The sequence below is a fragment of the Zootoca vivipara genome, chromosome 9 (assembly GCF_963506605.1).
Source record: "Zootoca vivipara chromosome 9, rZooViv1.1, whole genome shotgun sequence".
In the NCBI taxonomy this organism is placed as follows: Eukaryota; Metazoa; Chordata; class Lepidosauria; order Squamata; family Lacertidae; genus Zootoca; species Zootoca vivipara.
This window is the reverse complement of record NC_083284.1, coordinates 57,163,177-57,186,878: the sequence shown is the minus strand read 5'-3', so window position 1 is coordinate 57,186,878 and position 23,702 is coordinate 57,163,177.

Below are 23,702 nucleotides of genomic sequence, written 5' to 3'. Positions count from 1 at the left end.
TGCAGTCTGTTTGATAAGAATTGTATTGATTTGAGGTTGGATATCTGGTAAATGCCAGGTTGTGGAAAGCTGGAAATAAATGTTTATCAATGTTTCGTGACTTTTACAAATTCTGTTATAAATAATGTTCCTCTGTATGGTTTCCTTAATCTCTTCCTGTGGTTGTTAGCCAAAATCTAATTCCACCCCTGCGCAGAGCATGCATCTACCGTAAGATCAATAAATATTGCGACTAAAACAATAAAATGGCTTCATGCCTTTTGATTCTCTCTGTGTCATAGCTGTGTTAATAATAGCAACCTGTGAACTCAGTTTAGGGCACTTTCCCTAACTTGGTGCCCTGCAGATATTTTGAACTCCCATTAACCCCAAACAATGGCCAATGGTCAGAGAAAATGAGATTGTAGTCCAAAAGATCTGGAGGGCACCATTTTGGAGAAGCTGCTCTTCAGGTTTGAATTAAATCACCAGTGCTTTGATGTACAAAAGTTTAGATCGTGTGAAGTCCCTCCAAGTAGTCACTAAATGATTTTTGGAGCAGCAATAAAACCACTAACAAATTTGCAAGCTAAGCAGGGTTCCAAGCAGTATGGTTCCAAACTGGGTGAGGAACCGTGTGTTGACATTCCTCCATTGCAGGTGGTTGGACTAGATGGTCCCTTCCAACTCTACACTTCTGTTTCTTTGACATCATTTCCTACCCCCAAATCTTCAGTAAGCAAACTATACAATTGTCCAATACTTTGGTGTTCAGCTCAGTGATGCTATTTAAGATTCCAGTGCATGTAGTGAAACAGCCAGGTTATATTAAGAACCTTTGCTGTGGTTATTTTTGCACCTCTGAATAACCCTCCCTTTCTGTATGTGGTGCATGACAATTGTAAAATAACTTTATAAGGACCAACCAAAATGATGAAAACAGTGTGCAATCTTTGAGTTCTCCAGACCAATTCAACAAACAAGAAGTTACTCAAAACAGAAACTGAGAGGAATTGGAGAAAAATCCTCAGATGGTTTTTAATAATAATAATAATAATAATAATAATAATAATAAAGAAAAGTAAGCTGGACACTTTGATGTTTGCATTTAGACTCAGTCTGAAGATGGAGATTGCATAGTTTATTTGCAGATATCAGATTGCACCTGATATTCTGACAAGAAGCAGCAATAGCTGATCCCCATTTTTTGGAGAAAAACAAAGCCTGGCTATTACCCAGATCTGTCTTGTGCCTTAAGCAAAATACACAAGTTTCTGGTTATGCAGAAACCATATCTGTGTCACTCCCCACCCTATAGGGATAGGTATTCCTGAAGAATCCCTAACTCCTTCATAAGGAGTCCCTAACTCCTTCCTATAGAAATTCATTAATCACTATGCTTTTGCCTTAAATCCTGAATTCTTGATGGTATGGTGTTTCTCAACCAACACATAATAGAAAGCCCTGCACCCAAACTATGGCTGGCCCAGTAGCTTTCAGTGTGAATTCCATCATGCTATTCCCCATAGAGTTCCCCGCATGAAGCCCCATTATCCAGGCTCATTTCAGTGAGGGTAAATTTCCAGCCTTAATGAACTTTTCTTCATTTTCGATTGTTCTGCTGCCAAACACGATGTTTCACGCTGAGAAACAGCAAGGAAATGTGTCCCTTTTAAATTAAAAATGGGAATGTGGAAGAGAGAACAGATTGGGGAAACAGAGCTAGAATAAATGACAAGCACCAAAACAGGGAACACACCTTCCATTCAAAAGTGAGCGATCAAGGGGGATAATATTTGTTGTTTCTCCCTGAACACTCTCGGGACTGATTTACACACACATGTGCACTGCTTGAGGACCCTCAGGCAACTCGCGACAGGGGAAGCAAGCTTGTCACAGCTGCAGGAGGGGGGGCACACCTGTCACTCTTCACCAGCAGGACTCATCTCTGCCTCTTGGCCTCCCTCCTCCCCTGATTCTGATTCTGGACTTCTCTCTGGCACAGACTCTCCCTGCTCACTAACTCTGTTACCCCTTCAGCTTCTGACACCTTTCCCCCCCCCAATTTTCTCCCTCAGACTGCTCAGCATTATCCCACCAACACTCCCTGGGCTCTGCTTCCCTTTTGGGGTTCCCTAGCTGTCTCCTCCCACCATTCCTCTGGGTCCAACCAGTGGGTTTCATGTCCAAGAAGGGATTTGAACCCAGGTCTCCCAGGTCCTAGTTCAACAATCTAAGCACCACATCACACCACACTGGTGTAATGATATAATAATAATAATAATAATAATAATAATAATAATAATAATAATAATAATACTTATACCCTGCCCATCTGCCCGAGCCTTCCCAGCCACTCTGGGCGGCTCCCAACAGAATATTAAAAACACAATAAAACAGCAAACTTTAAAAACTTCCCTGAACAGGTTTGCCTTCAGATGTCTTCTAAAAGTCAGATAGTTGTTTATTTCCTTGACATCTGATGGGAGGGCGTTCCACAGGGCAGGCGCCATTGAGAAGGCCCTCTTCCTGGTTCCCTGTAACCTCACTTCTTGCAGTGAGGGAACTGCCAGAAGGGAGCTGGGCCTCAGTGTCCGAGGGTTAAATGATGGGGTGGAGACACTTCTTCAGGTATACTGGGCCGAGGCCTTTTAAGGGCTTTAAAGATCAGCACCAACACTTTGAATTGTTCTCGGAAACGTACTGTCTGATTTCTCATCTACACATGCAGGTCTTCATTTAATGGCTCCCAATCCCATGTTTGCATTTGACATGGAAATCAGGAGCCAGAAAAGGGGGTGTGTGTGTGTGTGTGTGGATTTGCAGGAAGAGTTCTTAATCCTTTCTCCTGGCCACTGTGTTTCCTTGTTTGATTTCTCCAGTTGACCAGGAAATCTAGAATCTGATGGGAAAGTGACTTGAGGAAAGAGCTTTCAGAGTAAAAGAAGCAGCCAGAGAAGGATTGAGGGGAAAGCTATTCAGGGGAAGAGATCAACAGCTTCCTCCTTGCTAATTATCCTTGTTTTTGTACATCATTGTCAAACATTGGACTGGGAGGGTTCCATTTTTTGCACCTAGTGCCTAGTTCCCGCCTCAGGCCCCATCTGCCCTCCACATTTACAGCAGTGACACACCGTCTACTTGTCATGGTTGTTAGGTTAATGAGGCTAGCCTGCCGTTTTCATAACATAGGTATTTAATATCTGACATTGTCAACACAGTTTCCGTGGCCGATGAATCTTGACAATCTCCAGCTTGTGACATTTGTAGCGGCATCCCAAATATCAGGAGCGTTTGTGCGGAAATGAGAAAAAGGCATGTATATCTTGAAAGGTTTGTTGGTGGTTGTATAGCAAAACACTTTTGGCAGGAGTTCTTTCCGTAATAGCTCTTGCATCTACCGATTTGTAAGGTGCTGTGTTACCCTCAGACTTCAATAGGCAAGCCTGCTAATTGTAGCTTATATTTAAGTGACTGTGATTGACTCCAAACTCTAATGATAAAAGAGGCGGCTAAGTTTGATCATTAAATCCCTGTAAGAGAAGCTTTAAATCACAAGAGATGTGTGAATATGCAGAAACAGTTTATTATCCCCTTTCCCCCTCTAGTCACTCATTTATATTGTAATGTAGCTGGGTTTTATTTCCTCTTTCTAGTTCTTTAAGGCATCACGCACACACAGAATATTTAGGGTGGAGGAAGGGACTCAGTCATTCCACCTTTTGCACCCAAGTGACCTGATCCGACACCCCCAAACGTGCGGATCAGTAATGCATTTTTGGTGCTCAGAATTGTGCACACAAAAAATGCCCATTTCACTGGTGAAATCATGGGGAAGCACTGAGAATTGCATATTTTATGTACAATGTGCATATTTTACATTTCAGAAGTGTGCACAAAATGTGTACAATGGGATGGAATGGGGTGGTGGTGTAAGAAAGCTACAGATATTGTGCAAGATAGTGTACATTCCGGAAATGATCTCTTTCAGCTTCTGCCTTCTGGAAGGAGGTATAGGGTCATAAAGACCAGGACTAGCCGCCTGAGAAATAGCTGCTATCCAATAGCGATTTCGGTTTTGAATGCAGCGAAAGGCAGTCTGTGAGGGAGGGTCTGTATTCAGTTATGGAGCACCAGAGTTTTAGGGGGTAAATCAGGAGGAGTATTAGAGGCCTTTTAGGGGGCTATTTATGTATAGGCGGGATGGGTAGTGAGTCGATATGCATTTTTTGGATAGTTGCAAGTTTGATGTAGATATTCAATTTTGTTGTTCTGCATGGGACAATGACAATAAAGATTATCGTATCAGAATGACATGCAATGGAACGGGATGCAATGGCATGCAATAGGATAGAGTGGCATACAGTGGGAAGGAACAGTGACCGAAACAAGCTGGAATTATCTCCTCATCGCTTCCCTGGGGATACGCAAAATGCCTAGGGTATGAGGAAATAATTCCCTTGTCATATAGCATGTACTCTACCTTTAAGGTCCACTGGAGCTAACCTAGGGCACCTCAGCTAACAACAGGTCTGAGAAGAGAAGGGTTCAAGTAGGCAAGGAAGTGAGTAAATTATGGCTGCACTAGATGGAGCTACCTTCTGCCCCACCAATGTATAAGCACACATTGTTGTGGCTTCTTTGCTTAAATGGTTGTTTTGCAGCTTAGAGCAAAAGCTTAACAACAGGTAGTTTCAAAATATGTCATTCCAGACTACTGGCTGCATATTTCAGGCTGAAGCCACAAGCATGTCATCAGGGAGATGATGTCTCATGCAGCCCAGATGGTGCATTTGGGCTTCTTTCCAAAATGGTCTCAGAATGCCAGTGTGGCAGTTTCCTCAGGAGGCTGTCGAGCGGAAGTGCTGCTCTGCTGAACCAAATCTGCCTCTTCTGTCCAGCAAGTGGCCCACAACAATTCCCAGTCCGGATTCCTCTCCTCTCAAATTTAGCTCCTTAATGACACCAGTGCATTTTCCCCTTATATTTCTTATTTGCAGAGTCCTAAACAACTTCACAAACAAAGGTTACTGAAGGTATATTGAATATCAAAGGTATACAATAAAATACTGAAAAAGTAAACAGTACACAGTAGAATGAAAGGTGCCTGTCTTTAACCCTCACAAGCTTACTCTAATGTTCACAGTACCAACGTATCATCTTCATAAACCCGCACCAGGAAGCATCTGTGACTTTTGACTTTCTGCTGTAGGCTACACACAGGGAAACGGTTGCAGCTGAGTAGTAGGTTCAACATCTCAGGTTCAATTCCTAGCATTTCCGGGTATAGATGGAAGAAACCTCTGACTGGGGAGCTGCTGCTAGCCAGTGTAGACAATACTGAAGTCTGCAAACCAAATGGTCTGTTTCAATATAAGCTTCCTGTTTCCTATTCCAGCATCCAGTTTTCCACAATGTTCAGCTCCCTACCCCCAAGAAGGATGTAAACACAATAGTCCTCCCTCACTATTTGTCCACTGCCACCTAGTATTCAGAGATAAATTGCTGATAAACACAGGCATTACACTTGTTGTTGTTGTTGTTTAGTCATTTAGTTGTGTCCAACTCTTCGTGACCCCATGGACCAGAGCACACCAGGCACTCCTGTCTTCCACTGCCTCCCGCAGCTTGGTCAAACTCTTTGTTCGTAGCTTCGAGAACACTGTCCAACCATCTCATTAGCTAACATTAATCCCCTTTCAAAGGTAGCTAAGACTGAAACAAATGTTACAGTATATGTCACTTTCCTGTCTTCTCCTAATCCTTCCCTCTAGCAGTTTTCCATGCAGAAAAGCAGCAGGGGTGGGGGTGGTGATGATGAAATGGCTGGATGGAAACAGGTTAAGCAGTGTGCTTGCTGCTATTTGCACACATTCATAGCATCCTTTTGTTAAGGAAAAAAATGGAAGGAAAGTTTAGTTACACACAACCACATGTAGACTTAAGCCAGGGGCCACCGCCACGTCTTAAAACAGCAAATTTGATTTGTTACTTATGCTTTTGTGGGAATAAGTTCTGAACACATATTAGGCTCTGCTGACATGTTTCTTGCCATTGCTTTCACCATAGAATCATAGAGCTGGAAGAGACCACAAGGGCCATCTAGTCCAACCCCCTGCCAAGCAGGAAACACCATCAAAGCATTCCTTACAGATGGCTATCAAGCCTCTGCTTAAAGACCTCCAAAGAAGGAGACTCCACCACACTCCTTGGTAGCAAATTCCACATCGTTTGATGTAACAGAATGGTGAAGAACCTCTTTATTGGTTGGCAAAACAAGGAACTTCGTAGCTTTCTGGTGAAGAATCTAATTCAGCGTAAAACAACTAGAAATGTTTGTGTCCCTACAAAGATTCATTCAGACCTTCAGGTCATTTCCATATCCCTTTCATTGCTCGAGGAAGCATGGCTTCAGTTATACACACAGGGTTCGCTGAAGAGCAGCCACCACAAACTGTTTGAGTCTGCTGTTTGAGCCTGCCTATCATTGGAACTGGAGTCCTCCACCATTTTTAGACCTACACACACATAGACAAATGGGAGAATCTGTTATGGGCAACATGCACACACCACAGCTATACATGCACAAGTGTCAACCACATGCATGCACACACCCTGACTCCCTGCTACACTACAGGCAATGAGGCTTGCAAAAGGCCTCTTCTCAAATCTAATGCGCTTTTTTTTGGGGGGGGGGTAGTCATTCAAGAGTACAAGCTGGAGGTTGAAAGACTTCCAACTGCAGCTCCCTGACAATAATTAGGCATAAGTAAAGCCTTCTATCACAGCCAACAAAAAGCTTATTTCAAGCCTAATTGCAGTGGTGTGGAGTATTTTCAGGGATCAAAACTGCAGAGTTGGAAGGAGTAACCTCAGCTCCCGCCCCCGCCCCCTAAATCACCCCGATCCTTTGTAACCAGGCTTCAAATCAGTCTTCTATTGTACCCAGAAGAACCCTAATTGTAGTGGTGGGGTGTGTGTCACAGCCAGGGAGCACATGAGCCTGCTAACTCTACTGCCCCACTGCCTTTGACAACTTGGATAACACCTGATGCAGGGAGCCTGCACTACTACATGTGATTGAGAACCCTGGAAAAATGAGGATTTAAAATGGTTTTGTCATGCTGGCCACATGACCCGGAAGCTGTACACCGGCTCCCTCAGCCAATAACGCGAGATGAGGGCCGCAACCCCAGAGTCGGTCACGGCTGGACCTAATGGTCAGGGGGTCCCTTTACCTTTACCTTTAAAAGAGTAGAAGTGATTCCTCCAGCTCATGAAGCCAGTGTGCCCACCCTAACCTTCCCACCCCAAGAGTTTGATTAAATGGAGAAGCAGAATGGTTGGATACGGCTATGTTGATCCTGTCATCAGAGAATAATCAACAGGATGCCCTGCATTTGCTTCAATGCAGCACTTTGTAATGTTAATTTATCATCCCGCTTGTGGCATGGGAAATGTCAGTGAATACAGATGAATCTTATTTACCGTGAAGAACTGAACCATGAAAACATTTTCCCCAATAGCAGACAAGTTGCTACAACATTCAAAGAGTGTGCTGGAAGGTTCCTCTGGGACTGCAGTGATTTCCCTCCTCCATTACCCTAAACCTGCCACAATCCATACACCAGGCCAACTTTTTGGACACGACAGCTATATAAACACTGCCACTGCCTTATACCAGAAACCAGCTCAAATTTAAACACAGCTACACATTTATTGCGCGGACAGGCAGAGTCCCCCAGACCCCCCTGAGCAGAATAAAGACGCAAGACAATGTGCTGTAAGATTCAAATTGGCCACAACTTTATTAAGATTCAGATGTAGGGAGACCTTGGCTCAGGCATTGGGCATTATCCCTCCCAGTCCCCAGCTGGGGTTCTGGGAGGCTTCGGGGTTATCCACATGTATGGGGGTTGGGGCTGGCTCTGGAGAACATATGTTCAAGCAGAGAGAGCCCGCCCCCCGTTCGCCGCCGCTGGAAGGGGGAAGCCATGATGCCTATTGGTATGGTCAATGCTTCCCCCAATACCCCGATCTTGTTGCCGCAAGGGGGTGAGGTCTCCACCTCATGCCCCTCCCTCTAGGAAAAGAATTCCGCCCAAGGCCTGACACCGCCAAAGTTGTGACATATTGCTACGGGAAAGGCACCCTTGCCAATGCAGGAAAATTCCTTACCAGCCCTTCAACAGCGGCCTTGACATAGCAGCGCCTGTGTACCTGTGGAGAAAAGGTTAACCTGCAAAAGAACATGAATGAGGGTGTGGAGGGTGGGAGAAGCTCTGGAACCAACTGGTGCTTGGAGGTAAGATTCAAATTCTATCGTGTGAGTTGGAAAGTCCCTCCCCTTACCTGGCCATCCCCTGGCAACACCTCCCCAGGCAGGATTGGACGCTAGGCTGGGGTAGGCGGAGACCCCTGGCATCCTACCTGGGAAGGCGGTGCCAGCCCCGAACTACCAGGGAGTCACCCTATGGGATCAGGGGGCTGTGCGCGACCACGCAAAGTTCCCCCCATTTGATGTGTGGAGCGGTCATTCTGAGTTTACTACACCATCCCGTGCCTATAGCCAAACCTTATGCCTGCATTTATTCTGGCCCCTTGAGCAGGGACAAATACCCACAGGATTTATAGCAATGGAAAATATTATTTCAATGTGAATTTTGTCCAATTAGTACATTTTTGCACACACAAAATCCATGACAGAATGAATTTTTGTAACCCCCCCCCCCCCCGCCAACCGCCAATATATACATTTGGGTCCTGGTTGATCCATTTTGTACACATTGCTTGGGTGGAGAGTTTTTGCATTGCTGGTGCCACCCAGTCAGATGGGCATATGAAATAATAATAATAATAATAATAATAATAATAATAATAATAATTTGGCAAGGTGCAAATTTTGAAGGATAATTGTGTTTTGGCTCAAGTATTGTTTCAGAAAGTGCAGATTTGGTATATGTTCATCTTTAAATGTGAACTTAGTCAGATATCTCTCCTGTCCCTTGCAGGGGGGCTGGACTAGATGACATCCTTCAAGGCCCCATCAGACTCTAAAGTTGCAGTTTATTCCCATTATATTTCCTTTTGCAGTTCAGATGTTAATAGAGGGCAAGATTCCCCCCTTGCAGCAATATGTAGATTATAGCAGGGCAGTAACTTACGGCAAGTATACAGCACCTTGAAACAGTCAGTCACGCTAAGTAATCAAATGCATAATAGAGTCACTTTCAGTGAACGCTTATAAAATGAGTCAGTCTGTGATCAATTCTCTCACAGTAGAAATCTTATGGGACAAGAAATCTTTCAAGTTTGCAAACCATGTGAATGTATTTAGAACGTGGAGGAAATTCTGCAGACTTGCTATGGAACTGGAATGGCATATCAAAAGTCAGGTGGTAGTAAATAATCTTCTTTCCTCTTCCTCTTTGGTCTGTATGGTGATGCAAACAGTTTGTCTTAGCAAGTTTTCATCTCTTTATTGGATGCACTAAGCCTGAACAATGTTAAAATGGTGAGGATAGCTTACACTGTTTTTTTGGACACAGCACAAAAACCTCTCTCCAATCCTTTGCACAAGTAAAGTGGGAAAATCTGCACGCAAAAGCCTCTTTGTACTTGATTGGGTCCTCCCTGTGCATGGAGGAGTTTTGCGATATCTGGTAATTTCTGCTAGCTCTGTGTGGTGCTTAGTCTAAATTCCAAATACTGAGGCAGATATATGTTGCCCTTCCAAGGTAAGCCTCCTTTCTAACTGCTCCAAAGTGAATACGTCCCACCACTCGGAACTATCTGGAGTTATTCAGAGTTTACATTTTTAACCCTGTTGCCTAAGCCAGACAGCCCGTCTCCAAAATGCTATAAATACATAAAACAAAACCATACAAGTGTCTGTTAAGAGGGCTGAGGAGAAAGAGACTAATGGTGGAGGATTACTTTGCCCACTTTGGCCAGATCTGCCCTTTGCTGGGCTGTAAGCTTGGTGGGTGAACTACAGTAATTTGTTGTTTGCACTTTGAGCCCACCACCCCCAACCCAAAATTTTGTAGCACTATGCTCAAACTTCATGCTGCAAAAGGTCTTGTATAGTAGTGGCTAATAAAGTGAGATGAGCGCCGCAACCCCAGAGTTGGTCACAACTGGACCTAATGGTCAGGGGTCCCTTTACCTTTACCTTTATGATAGAATAAGGGGACAAAAAAAGGGAAAGGAGAGGGAGAGAGCTTGGGTCCCTATGAGATGGAACTCTGAAGTTTCATTGCACTAATAGAACAACTGTGTTGGTAGCAAGACAAGATAGAAGGCAATGGAAAATGTAGCACATAATATCCATAACTTGAATTTGGCTCTGAAGCTTGGTTTCTGGTATACCTACCCTCACATTGATTTTTCTTGAGAATGTAGGAGAGCATTTCCACCCTTCCCCATCTTCCTTGAATTGGTTAAATAACCCAACATTACAAAACAAAGCAGAATTGCTTCACTTTAAAAATTAAATGATTATTTCAAAACTCTTTTTTTGCAAATTGTGGGCAAAGCTCATTAGAATGCCATTATAATTATAGAGATGTTACTCGCTGCATTAGTATAATGTCAGAAATAATTATACATGCAAACACATATACACTTTCATACAACCTCCCTTGCCTTGCAGTCAGCATCTGGTATCAGTAACGGTATTGGTAATTAATGTGAATTTAGAGATAGAAAACTATTTCCATAACTATATCCTACATGTTCTAGCTAAACATAAACTTTTATTTCTGGGTCAGGAGCATATTAGTTTCCTAGCACAATAATATGCGTTCCTGATTTATTTATGCTTATAAGGCACTCATGGGTCCTAAGTAGTTTTTATCTGCAGAATGAGTAACGTTCAGGCTCTGTGGTTCTTTTTTCCTTGGCATTTTAGCTCCTAACAAGATACCTCAGGACTTGCTTTTCGAAGCTTGGCTCTGATTTGGAGAAGTGTACTGTCTTTAATATATCTGTGACCTACTCATATAGCAGTGAGTTTGGGCAGACCCGGTTATTGCAGCCTAGCTAAGCTGCCTATTCTCCTAATGCCTCACTAAGATGTGGAAAAAATATTGTGTAAGTTTTATTGATTATAATGCTAGAGTTTCTGCCATTTTCTAACATACCTTTCACACTGGTACCTTTCACACTGGTACTTGTGGCTTTTTGACAGATATGCCGGCATGTCTCACTCAATTTCATTCACACCAGTGGGCGTGGTGTAACACAACAACAAATGTCATTGGAGGGATTCAGTCTAGCTTCTTTGGGGAGGATGTTTCAGAGTCTGGGAGCAGCCACCGAGAAGGCCCTAATTGTTAAATTGTTATTCCTGGCCCTTTTTGCACATGGGTGTTTCTGCTTGATTCACATAGCTGTCAAGTTCTCCCTTTTTTTAAAGGGAAATTCCCTTATGCTGAATAGGCTTCCTTGCAAGGAAAGGGAAAACTTGACAGCTATGTTGATTCACCCCTCAAAAAATGGCAGGAAATAATGGGTTGCTGGTATGCTAAATATTGTCAGTTTATCCCCCTGATTTTCTGGTTTAAAGAAGTTGCAAATGGTTCCGTCCCCCTCAGAAACAATTAGCATGGAAATGAGCTTTCCACTCTCCAATAATTTTTTCATTAAAAAATTCTTTTTTACAATTTAGAATATTCATTTGAACCATCTTAAAATATCAATGACTTCTCTTCTCTTTCCATGGTTCATTTTGTAAAATCCCTGCATATTTTACATAAGCTAACCCATTCAGTATTCCATTATTGCATCCATAAAAACTTATTTACACTGTTGAATTTATGCTGCCAATGTTTTCAAGTATTCACAACCCCCCCACCCCACCCCCCATATATTCAATAAACATTTTCCAATCTTCTTTATGTACACCTGGTTCTCTTATTCTATAGGTTAGGTCAACAAGCTGTGCATATTCCATCAGTTGCTCCTTTTCCATTTTGGGGCTAACAAAATGCGGGCCGCAGTAGTGGCATACATAAATAACCTTTTTTGACATCTGGGAATTTCTGTCTGAATTACCCCTAACAGAAAGGACTCTGGGTTGTTGTTTTTTGGAAAAAGTGCTTTTAAACATTTTCTTCAATTCATTGTAAATTATTTCCCAACACCCTTTTACCATTTTGCAGGTCCACCACATATGGAAGTATGTATGTTCTTGAAATTTCCCCTCTTGAGGCCGCTTTTATGTCATGCAGAAGCTCAAATATAATTAGCGGTAAAGGAAACTTTGGGGAAAGGGAGCAACTGCCATGTGAATGCAGCCTATGTCCACGAGGCAGCATATTTTCCCATGGATGTTCCACTTAGGGAACTTAGGAATGGCTTGACACACTATGCCACCCATCGTGATATGGAAGGGCAGAACAAAGTGTTGAGCCCAGGTACACCTAGGGAATAAGGATGAGTGAGAGTGAGAAAGGAACACAGGAAATGACATCACCCTGAATCAGACCATTGCTCCACCCAGCTCATTATGGTCCAAACTGACCTTCAGCAGCTCTCCCAGGTTTTAGGCAGGGGTCTAAACTACAGGATAAAAACAAGTAAACAATTTAAACGAAACAGGAAAAAACCAACAGTGTCCCACCCCAGACACATTTAAAAGGCTGTAGGATACCTGAAGGAGTGTCTCCACCTCCATCATTCTGCCCGGACACTGAGGTCCAGCGCCGAGGGCCTTCTGGCGGTTCCCTCGCTGCGAGAAGCCAAGTTACAGGGAACCAGGCAGGGGGCCTTCTCGGTAGTGGCACCCGCCCTGTGGAACGCCCTCCCACCAGATGTCAAAAAGAAAAAGAGGACATCTGAAGGCAACCCTGTTTAGGGAAGCTTTTAATCTTTAAGAAATTAGTGTATTTTAATATTTCTGTTGAAAGCCGCCCAGAGTGGCTGGGGAAACCCAGCCAGATGGGCGGGGTATAAATAATAAATTGTTATTATTATTATTATTATTATTATTATTATTATTATTATTATTATTGGATATTAATCAGCCAAAGGCCTGGCTGAAGAGGAACATTTTTGCCTGGTGCCTAAAATATATATAATGAAAGCACTAGGGAGCCACGCCCTTCATCCCACTGCTATATAACTTGATAATGGCATATGATCTGCTGATTACTGTATGTGTGAGTTAGAGATTCCCTGAGAATTAGAGGACCCCACATTTGCCATCTGTGGGACCATTCTCAGAGGGAGGTGTGGAGGGGGGGCCTTTGTGGAGTAGCTCCCCATTTCCTAAATGCTCTCCCCAAGGAGGCACACCTGGCACCATCACTATTGATATTTTCCCCAACCCAGGTTTTGGCCCTTAATTTGGAAAGTACTTAGCTATCTGACCTCATCTTTTGCTCCCCCTCCCGGGGGGGGGGGGTTGAGTTGAGTTAGATCTGTTCTTTTATACCTATTCTCGAGGAGCCTTTTAGGTTGTTTTTTACTCCTATTTTTATACTTGTTTTAACATGTTCTTTCGTCAGTCGCTTGGAGTCACTCGTGAAAAAAGCAAAATGATAATAATAATCCCAATTGCTTTTCAAAATAGATTCTGAAAGTTTTCAAGATCTGTAAATCTAATGTTCTAATGGAACAGATCGTGCAATGGGGTAAAAGGAAAGTTAAGTTTCATGGCATTAACATGTTGACTGAACTACTTACTGACTTGTAAGTACGAATGAGTAAATACTTCTATCTTTTCCCTGCCTCCCCTCTGATGACTCTGGTTATTTGTTTCATTTTTTTTAGAACCAACCAGTGTTTTCAGTGTAAATATGATTTATTTATGATTCATCTGGTGGCTCATTTGGAATGTTTTATGCATTTTATACTATTATGTTTAGAAGATTTCACTCGCCGTTTTGTGGGGTTGATTCAGGGCATTTCATCGCTGCCCTGCTAGGATTATATACTATTATCACGTTAACATGACACAACCTTTAAGAAGATGTCCCAGGGCAGCACTTAATCTTCTGTTGACTGGGACTTGCATTTCATCATGCACTGGCTCACAATAGCACTAATATATCATTTTTTTTAGTTTTTGCAGAATCTCTCCCTCCCCCCCCCCCCCCTCTCTCTCTCTCATCTATCTATCTCGTTACCTGATCTGGGAACTCTGTTATCTGTATTCAAATACCACTGATGATGCATTTGTGTTTGAAGCCTGGTAATGTGTACAATATGTTATTGTTCGCTTCACCTTGTTTACAATATAAATGAATGCCAGTTTTATGAACACTTCAATGCCACAAATTCTTTGAAAAAGTTTTCTTAGGAACAGTAAACTTGTTTGGAATTCCACGTTGAAGATTTCTGGCAGTTTATCTCAGGGGACTACAGCTCCCATTGGGAGAATAGCACAGAAATGAAATGGCTTAAGTGAATTTGATTGGAACATTGTTTGGATCAGGAGTAAGGGTTGTAACTAATGTAGCATCAAGTTAAAGTCACCTAGTGATATACTTAGTCTTTTGGCAAATGTTTTGTGACGGGAATGTTGTTGCACAAGAAAATGCACAAGCAGGTTTCTGGGAACTTGGTTGCATGATAGAGTGTGAAGTCTGTTGCATTTATAAATATATATATATAAAGGTAAAGATAAAGGTACCCTTGACCATTAGGTCCAGTTGTGGACAACTCTGGGTTTGTGGCGCTCATATCGCTCTAGGCTGAGGGAGCTGGCATTTGTCCGCAGACAGCTTCCGGGTCATGTGGCCAGCATGACTAAGCCGCTTCTGGCGAACCAGAGCAGCACATGGAAATGCTCTTTACCTTCCCGCTGGAGCAGTACCTATTTATCTACTTGCACTTTGATGTGCTTTCAAACTGCTAGGTGGGCAGGAGCTGGGACTGAGCAACGAGAGCTCACCCCGTCACAGGGATTCAAACCGCCAACCTTCTGATCGGCAAGCCCTAGGCTCTGTGGTTTTAGACCACAGTGCCACCCACGGTTATAAATAACAAAATATGTATCTGGATAATAATACTATTCGAGTATATGTGGAATTGTAGTTGTCAGCATATATAATGATGTAATATACCTTTATTTCATTTCCCCCATTGTGTTTCTTTTTTCACTTTTCATTTCTCTTTTGTTAGGTTCAATTGAAATATTCTCAGTAAAAGATGAATATAAAAAAGCTTTGAGGGAATTAGAGAGACAAATAACTTACACACATGCATTAATTTAGCTGTTAAGAGAGCAGAACCCCTAAAAGCTTAAAAATTGTGAAGGAGGGGTCACATTACTTGACCTTAATTATCCCAAATAGCAGTGCAAGCTGTTATACTAGGGCACTGCCCCACCTACCTCGGTCTTCCCTTAGTTTGCCCCTACCTGCACACTTTCTTACAACCAGTCGGTGAGTGACTCTGCCTGTCATTGACTCTGACACCACTCGCTGTTGGTCTCGTTGCCTTCAAATCTACCAGTTCCAAGTCACCACCTGGGAATGCGGAAGGAGTAAGTGGTGGTGGACACTGGAGAAATCTTGGAGTGGGTAGAGAGATCATGCCCCGCAATGGGTCGCGTTTAGTTTGTGAGCCACTACTTGCAAAGCCTTTTTCTTTACTCCATATCAGTGGTGTCCAAACTTTTTTCAAAGAGGGCCAGATTTGATGAAGTGAGGGCCATTAGGATTTTACCCCAGGATATAAACTGCCACAGGGGCTGGAGTAAACTGACTGGCGAGCCGGATTAGACCCCCAAAACGGACTTTGGACATGCCTGCCATATATCATGTTCCTCACCAGAACCCTGCATTAATACAGTGATAAGGCATCCCTGCATGAACTAGGCGTTTAGATCTAATTCACGAAAGACTTCAGAGTACTTTATTTTAGTGCCATAAATAGAGAGAATAATCTCTTGGTGAAATAGCTGCTTGTGAAAAAACCTAAGAGGAACAATATTGGACTGCTGAGATTGAAATTATACTTCTTCTTTTTTTTAAAAAAAACACAAAGTTGTTCTCACAATAAATAAAATACAATGCCTTGAGATTTATGTGATTTCTTAAGGAGAAAAATGGCAAAGGATGATTTCATGTAGCAATAAAAAGGGACAAGTGCCCCCATTTTCAAGCTTGCACATATACTGCTGTCTTGGAATAGGAAATGTGCCAGCAGGCTTTAGAATCCAGAACAATTTATCAACAGCAGAACACTGGTGATGTATTACACTCGGGAAAGCAGAACGTTTAGATGGCTTTTGCTTTGCAGAAGTAATTTAGATAAATTAAACTGAGTCAGAGTTCCTTTGTTTTGGCCTTCAGAAGAAAGAATTTGGTCTGAAACCAGGGATTTTTCCGGGCCAGACTACATAGTATGTGGGAAATCTGCAGCTCACGGTGATGTGAGGAAAACATTTGTTTGTTAGGGTTTTTTTTAAAAAAAACACCAACCCACAGAAATCAGTCCACCAGGGTGGACTTTGTAATCTATGGTAATATGGTAATCTGAGTGCGGCCAAAATTTGGCAACCCCAAATGGATCTTCTCAATTATGGATCTTCTCAGTTTAGTGCAACCTCTGCTCGGTGCCATGTGCAGCAGAACCGCTAGTACTGCCCTAGATCCGACACCGAGTCTACTGTACAAAGGTAAAATTTGCATTTGTTATGCCCACTTTTGCCTTCAGCCTTGCCCACCAGCCTTGCCCTTGGAAAGTTGCCCAGAAGGGAATGTGGCCCTCTGGCTGAAGAAAGATTCTTACCTTGTTGTATATAAAAACTGGAAAAATGAGAGTGAGCCAAGTTGATATGTCTTCCCATCTCTGCTCTGAGGGATCTAGATGGGGGCACACGCAGATGCAACTGCTGGTTGTTGCTCTTTTTCAACTCAGAATATGGCTTTTTTTTGTCCTGCCAAAATAGACTTATCTACAGTCGACAGGATATGTTATCTATTTGGCTACAGAGTGAGATATTAGTATTTTAATTTATGTGGCGTGTCTTATTTGAGTTGAGCTGAGTTGATATAGCAACAGAGAAATTTCATTGTTCCCGCAAGGGGACATGCACAGGAGAGGATGACAGCAGATGAGGTAGCAAAGAGGGAGACAAACTGCCTTCCAACATGGGTCAGCATGAGAATCCCTTCTGCTCTTGCACATGACACTCCACGGTCCCCATGACATTGCCCCTTTAACTAGGATGATCTAGGAATTTGCTGAGCCCAAATCCCACAGTAAATGTAGCCTTAGCACACCTCCTGGACTAGTAGGAGGGGAGGAACTGAATGTAGTTCTCCTTCAGAATCTGTGCTGCGATGAATTTGGAAAGTGGTCCAAGGGTTGCCTTTGGAAAAGAAATCTTTCTAACAGCCAATTCAGTAAGCGAGAATGCACAGGGAATGATAGGGCACGATGACATCCCATTCCTCCCAGAGAAAACGGAGGGAGTTTTCCCCATAGTTATTTCTAGAAGAAGAAAATCACATGGATCTGCCACTTAGTACCTCATTATGCCCAAATCTTATATAAAAATGTACTGAACCCCCATCACACTCTAGCTCCTATGGGTCGTATGAGTAGAGTGCATTTTGTCAAATCTGAGTCCCACAAGATCTAAAGTGGGTCAGGAAGTTTGTTTTCCATAATCTGAAATGCAAGTTTCAGGCCTAAGATGCTGTCTGGGAGTCCCATAAGATCTCCTTCTTCTAAAAGTAGCTATGCTTTCCTCCCCAGCTATGGATTAGCTCAGGCATCCCCAAACTTTGACCCTCCAGGGTTTTTTTTGGACTACAATTCCCATCTTCCCTGACCACTGGTCATGTTAGCTAGGGATCATGGGAGTTGTAGGCTAAAACATCTGGAGGGCCGCAGTTTGGGGATGCCTGGATTAGCTAATTGAAGTGATTGCCAGTAACCTATACAAAACTTTGAGAAGACCATGTCTGTACCTGACTGCAAGCAAACTGCATCCATACGTGCATGGAATTCCTACTCAAGACAGCAGCCCTAGTGCATGGCTCTTCCTCTTGCTCACAAAGATGAAGATATTTGCAGCAAAATCCTCACCTAATTACATATCAGAAACTATTGCAAGACTCTGCGTTGTCACATAGTCAGTTTCCATGTCTCTTCCAGCAAGCGCCGTTGATATGGATTGCAAATAGAAAACATCATAGTCCTTGGTGGATCAGGAGCAGTTATTCCCCTTTCAAATTATTCCTTTCTTAGTCAGTTATCCGTATTCAGTGTTTAGATATAGACTTGCAGCTACTCAGAAGTACTGTAAATGCAGCATCCTGCTTATCTCTTGCAGCAACCATCAAGGGGAAACACAATTTGTTCCCGAGCTTTTCATTTAGCATTCATGTATAAGGACCCAATCAAACTGAAGTGATTACCTCCCCCTCCACAAGTAACTATTGTGTCAAATGGGACTTTGCAGCTCAAATAGCTAAATATCAGAGGGAAAGAGGGAAATTTCAAACCAAGGCATGACAATGAAGAAGACAACTTCTGGAAATGTGTAACTTAAGAAAAAGATAATTCCTCATTATGCACATGAGAAATATAAATATGTATGTGCAACTAAGGGAAAGTTAAGTAAACACAATCAGACAATATGGGATTTTTCTGATCTCTTGACCTGAACATCTTGTTTTAATTTTGTTTAAATGGGTTTTGTTGCATATTTTAATTGTAGGTGCTTATTTTAATGTTTTTATGTCATTGTTTTATTGTGGACTTTAATTATGTGTGTATATATATATATATATATATATATATATATATATATATATATATTATACTTGTAAACTGCTTAGAAACCACTTTGGCAATTAAGTGGTATATAAAATAACAAATTCATAATTTGATAATGATGATGATTTTTCATGGGGCACTCAGTGGAGAACCTTTTTCAAACTGAGGCCCACACTCCGTTCCTGCCAATCTTCTGAGGGCCACATGCAGTGGTGGGTGGGGCTAAGGACATGTTCCAGCAGGGGCAGGCCATCCTGTTTCACCACCTGAGGCAAAATGTGAAGGTGCCCTTCTTCTGAAGCCTCTCTTGCCACAGTTGTGCAGCTGTGGCTGCAGCTTCCATGTTCCAGCAAGACCTTGGGAGAAGTCTGTGAGATCTTTCCAGAACCTGGAAGCCACAGCCGCTTCTCTGGCAGCAGTGGTGATGGCAGGGTGAGGAGAAGCAGTGGCGACGAGATCTTGAGAGAGTTCGGTGAAACATCATGGGATCTAATGATATCTCACTGGAAGCAGCTGTTTCTTCTTCTTGCTTCTCTGGCAGCAGCAGGTGGGGCACAGTGGGGCTGCCACCCCTTGGGATTTCACCACCCTTGACAGCTGCCTTAGTCTGCCTCATGGATAGGCTGATTGTGTGTTCCATCCAGAAAAAAAACATGTTTGGCATGCAAAGCAGGGCCAGAGAGGGGTGTGGCTGAGAAGGGGTGTGGCTTGGGGAGAATTCCAGGGGCCAGGTAGAGAGATCTGAAGGGCTGCATTTGGCCCCTGGGCCTGAGATTCTTGATGTGTATGTGTATATATATATATATATATATATATATATATATATATATATATATATATAAATTTTGATGATATGTAAAGTAACAGTGTAACTTTCAGTTAGAAAGGTAAATACTGTAAATACCGTAACACTTCTAGGTGATAACTTCTTTGTAAGGAGTATACAATGCCCAGACTCTTTATATTTTAAATAACTTTACTTTCATAAACATATAACGGATAAGATTATTTTTACATTCTCATGCTTATTCACTTTGTTCCTTATACAACAACTGCACATATTTCTCCCTATTAATGTCTAGGTATCTTCCTCTGTCTGTTTCACTTCAGACAGATCACACTGACACACAGTGTCAACAGCAGTATCCTGATAAGTCTCTCAGGAGCCATTCTCCTAACACACAGAGCGAGAAACAGAAAGCAGTTAAAAACGACAGTTACTTGAATAACAGTCACAACAGAATGTAATGCCTGCAGTTCAGTGGTTCACTACATGGGGCAGCGACACACAGATTCCAGCAGCTCCTGGCTGTTGACTTGGTTCTTGGCCTCTGGGCAAGGACAGGTGACAGCCATGGCATAAACTGAGGGTAGATCTGCCTGAAGATGCAAACTGGCCACACATCTCATGGCTCTGATGGCTACAGATGTAGCCTAGAGCGGTTATAGCTGTAGTAATCACTGTTCCCTCTCAGAGATGTCATTCCTTATTGGGAATGACAAACAGGTTAGGAGAGAGAGGTCTTGAAAACTCTTGTTCATTATTTTTTTTAATATAAAAAGAGCCAATAGACATTTCAGTGCACTGCATTAAAAAAAGAAGAAGTTATCTGCTTATTTTCATCATATACAACAATATGATATTTGCGGACCATAGCTACAGTGTATTTTCCTACTGCTTCTGTTGTCACAGTTTGACAGGTTGTGATGATAAATGTTCAAAACAATAGATGGTTTTCCATTTCTGCTTTGACAGCAGCATTATTCTTGGTGGTTATGCTTGCAAAATGAATGTGATTGGCTAAAGCAGGTGAAGGACCTTAAAGGTTGTGATGGGCAGGCTGTGTATATTGCAGAGACCCCTGGTTGGGAACCTCCGGCATGGCCTGCTGGCCTCCCTGCCTGGCCATCAGAACAGTCCTTAGACCACACTTCTCTCTGGCTCTTCTTCATACCCTCTCTCAGTATTTCTGCCTGGCTAAAATGTGTCCCTTGACTCTGATAATACCTCTTGCTTGTCAATATGGAGGATAGGGAGCTGCATGTGTAGAAACTATGGCGGCTATAGAGGGGGTGTTTGTGATGTGTGTAGGAACTAGTTCAAAGGTACATTGTTCCATGTGGCCCTCAGAATCTTGCCCAGAAGGGAATGTGGCCCTTGAGAGTCAGCGTGGTATAGTGGTTAAGAGCGGTGGACTCGTAATCTGGTGAACGGGGTTCACTTCCCCACTCCTCCACATGCAGCTGCTGGGTGACCTTGGGATAGTCACACTTCTCTGAAGTCTCTCAGCCTCACTCACTTCACAGAGTGTTTGTTGTGGGGGAGGAAGGAAAAAGAGATTGTTAGCCGCTTTGAGACTCCTTAAGGGTAGTGATGTATGGAAGTGAGAGTTGGACCATAAAGAAGGCTGATCGCCGAAGAATTGATGCTTTTGAATTATGGTGCTGGAGGAGACTCTTGAGAGTCCCATGGACTGCAAGAAGATCAAACCTATCCATTCTGAAGGAAATCAGCCCTGAGTGCTCACTGGAAGGACAAATCCTGAAGCTCAGGCTCCAATACTTTGGCCACCTCATGAGAAGAGAAGACTCCCTGATGCTGGGAAAGATTGAGGGCACAAGGAGAAGGGGACGGCAGAGGACGAGATGGTTGGACAGTGTTCTCGAAGCTACGAACATGAGTTTGACCTGGCATGCTCTGGTCCATGGGGTCACGAAGAGTCAGACATGACTAAATGACTAAACAACAAGGGGAGTGAATGGCAGGATATCAAGTCCAAACTTTTCTCCTCCTCCTCCTCCTCCTCCTCCTCCTCCTCCTCCTCCTCCTCCTCCTCCTCCTCCTCCTCCTCCTCCTCCTCCTCCTCCTCCTCCTCCTCCTCTTCTTCTTCTTCTTCTTCTTCTTCTTCTTCTTCTTCTTCTTCTTCTTCTTCTTCTTCTGTTCAGAAAGGTTTCCCACTCCTGTGCTGAGGCGTGCTGTGCATCTAGTTGCGTTCTGTAAACCCAGGCACATTATAAACACAGGTACCCTCTACCATGCCAGTGAGGAAACCACCCAATGTCGAAAACAGCGAACAGGTTTTGCTCTCAGTACAATGGTGTTCTCAAAATCAGTACCTTGCTTTTCCATCTGAAGTGAACAGCACAAAGCTGCTCCTGTGGGAGAAAGAATGGAGGTACATTTCATTGGGGAACCATAGGATGGGGGCTAACCCTGCTCCCTGCCTCTGGTGACCCCGTTCAATCAAACTTGCTTCCAGTTGCACAACCCAGCAATCTCTACTGCATAGTTTGTTCCCAGTGATCCTGTTTCATGTTCATGCTAGAGTGTGATCAAATGTTGGGGAGCTATAATTACATAATAAATGAGAAAACTAATAAGGATATCTCTTTTTAGAATGGCTTTAATCAACCATATTGTTGACACATTTCATGACTGGAGAGGCACTTTTCTCACTCTTTATTGGCCACATGCTGTTTAAACACTCATTTCAACGACATATCTTATAATAACTGGAGGTATAGTACCTAATGCTCCCGCTTAGTTTAAAATTCCACTTTAGATGAAAAGCTCAAAAGGTCAACAAAATCCTGGCTTCCCAAGAACGTCTCTGAATGAAACACTGTATATCTTACAGATTTCAAATGTATGATCCATTGGTACACCCATCATAGCCTGGAGAGGCTATGAAAATAAAACATCTTCACATTTCTGATCTCTGGGGTAATCAGTCCAACAGATTAAGACTGTTTCTTTTAAAGTTTGTGAGTGTGTGTGCCTTAACATCCCGAGTCCTGGTTCAAAAATGTATCTGGCTGGGTTGTTTGTCTCTGGTAACCATTCTGTCTGCAGTACCATTTTCACATGGAAGCCGGCCTCTAATAGCTCTTTGTTCTTTTGGGATGTGTATTGATTTGCATAGGGCTTCAGCATCAGGCTCCTAAAATAATTCTAGCAGCAGGGTTGAAATAATGGCAAGGAAGATAGATAGCATAGGAGCAAGAGATTTGATTAAAAAATAGATGGATGATCATGTTTCTGAAAAGTATTATACTTTAGGGGGGTTGTTTTAATTGGGCTTGTATACTTCGTTATGGCACGCTCTCTGTTACATTACATTACACCCCAGATTTCCTTCAAAACAGCTGCTGCCATACAAATGGACTAGTCACTTTAATATAGTATCAGAGTCTTAGAGACAGGTCATACATTACGGTAACAGTCTGAGCACTGTTTCTGTTGCTGCAATTGTAGCCTGCAGGCACAGTCCTGTGATTTTTAATTATGGTTCTTTAGTCTTCCATGAGTCCTGCTTGAGCATTCAAAAGTGCATTCAGTGAGCATGCCACCGGAGGAGGAATCATGCTCCACCCCATAACCTGCGTGCATTCATCAAAGCCACTGCATGAGACTGTGCTCTGGTAATCAATGAATGTTCATAGGGTGAGGGCAATGTCTGTGCATGGGATGCATTTTCAAATGTCAGAACTGGGCTATAGGAAGAGAAACTTTGATTGTTTGCCCAGGTGATACCAGCCCTCACACAAACAGGAAGCCTATTCAGATTCTGTGGCTGGGTGGGCGATATTGATATGTAAGCACCTAAATGTTCCCATGGAGAAAAGAGCCAAGTCTTTGCAAGCATTCCCAACGAAGCACAAAGCCTCAAGATTTTTTTCAAGTTTTGATGCGGACACTTGTGAAAAGTTCACAGGCAAACCTGCCTTTTCCTTTGCTCTAAAACTCTGAAATGTACTGTGGACATTGGCAAATGCTGCCACACTGAAAGCACAACTCCTGACAAACGCAGAACATGGCATATGCAGGAGTGCAAGTTCTGCAGATCAAAGTGATCGAGTCAGCATACATGGGGTTAGTAAACTGGTCCCAAGCCATTAAAGGCTTGGTAGCACCTTGAACGCAGCTCACTGGCGAACCGGAAGCCAGTGCAGATCTTTGAGCCCAGCTGCAATATGCTAAC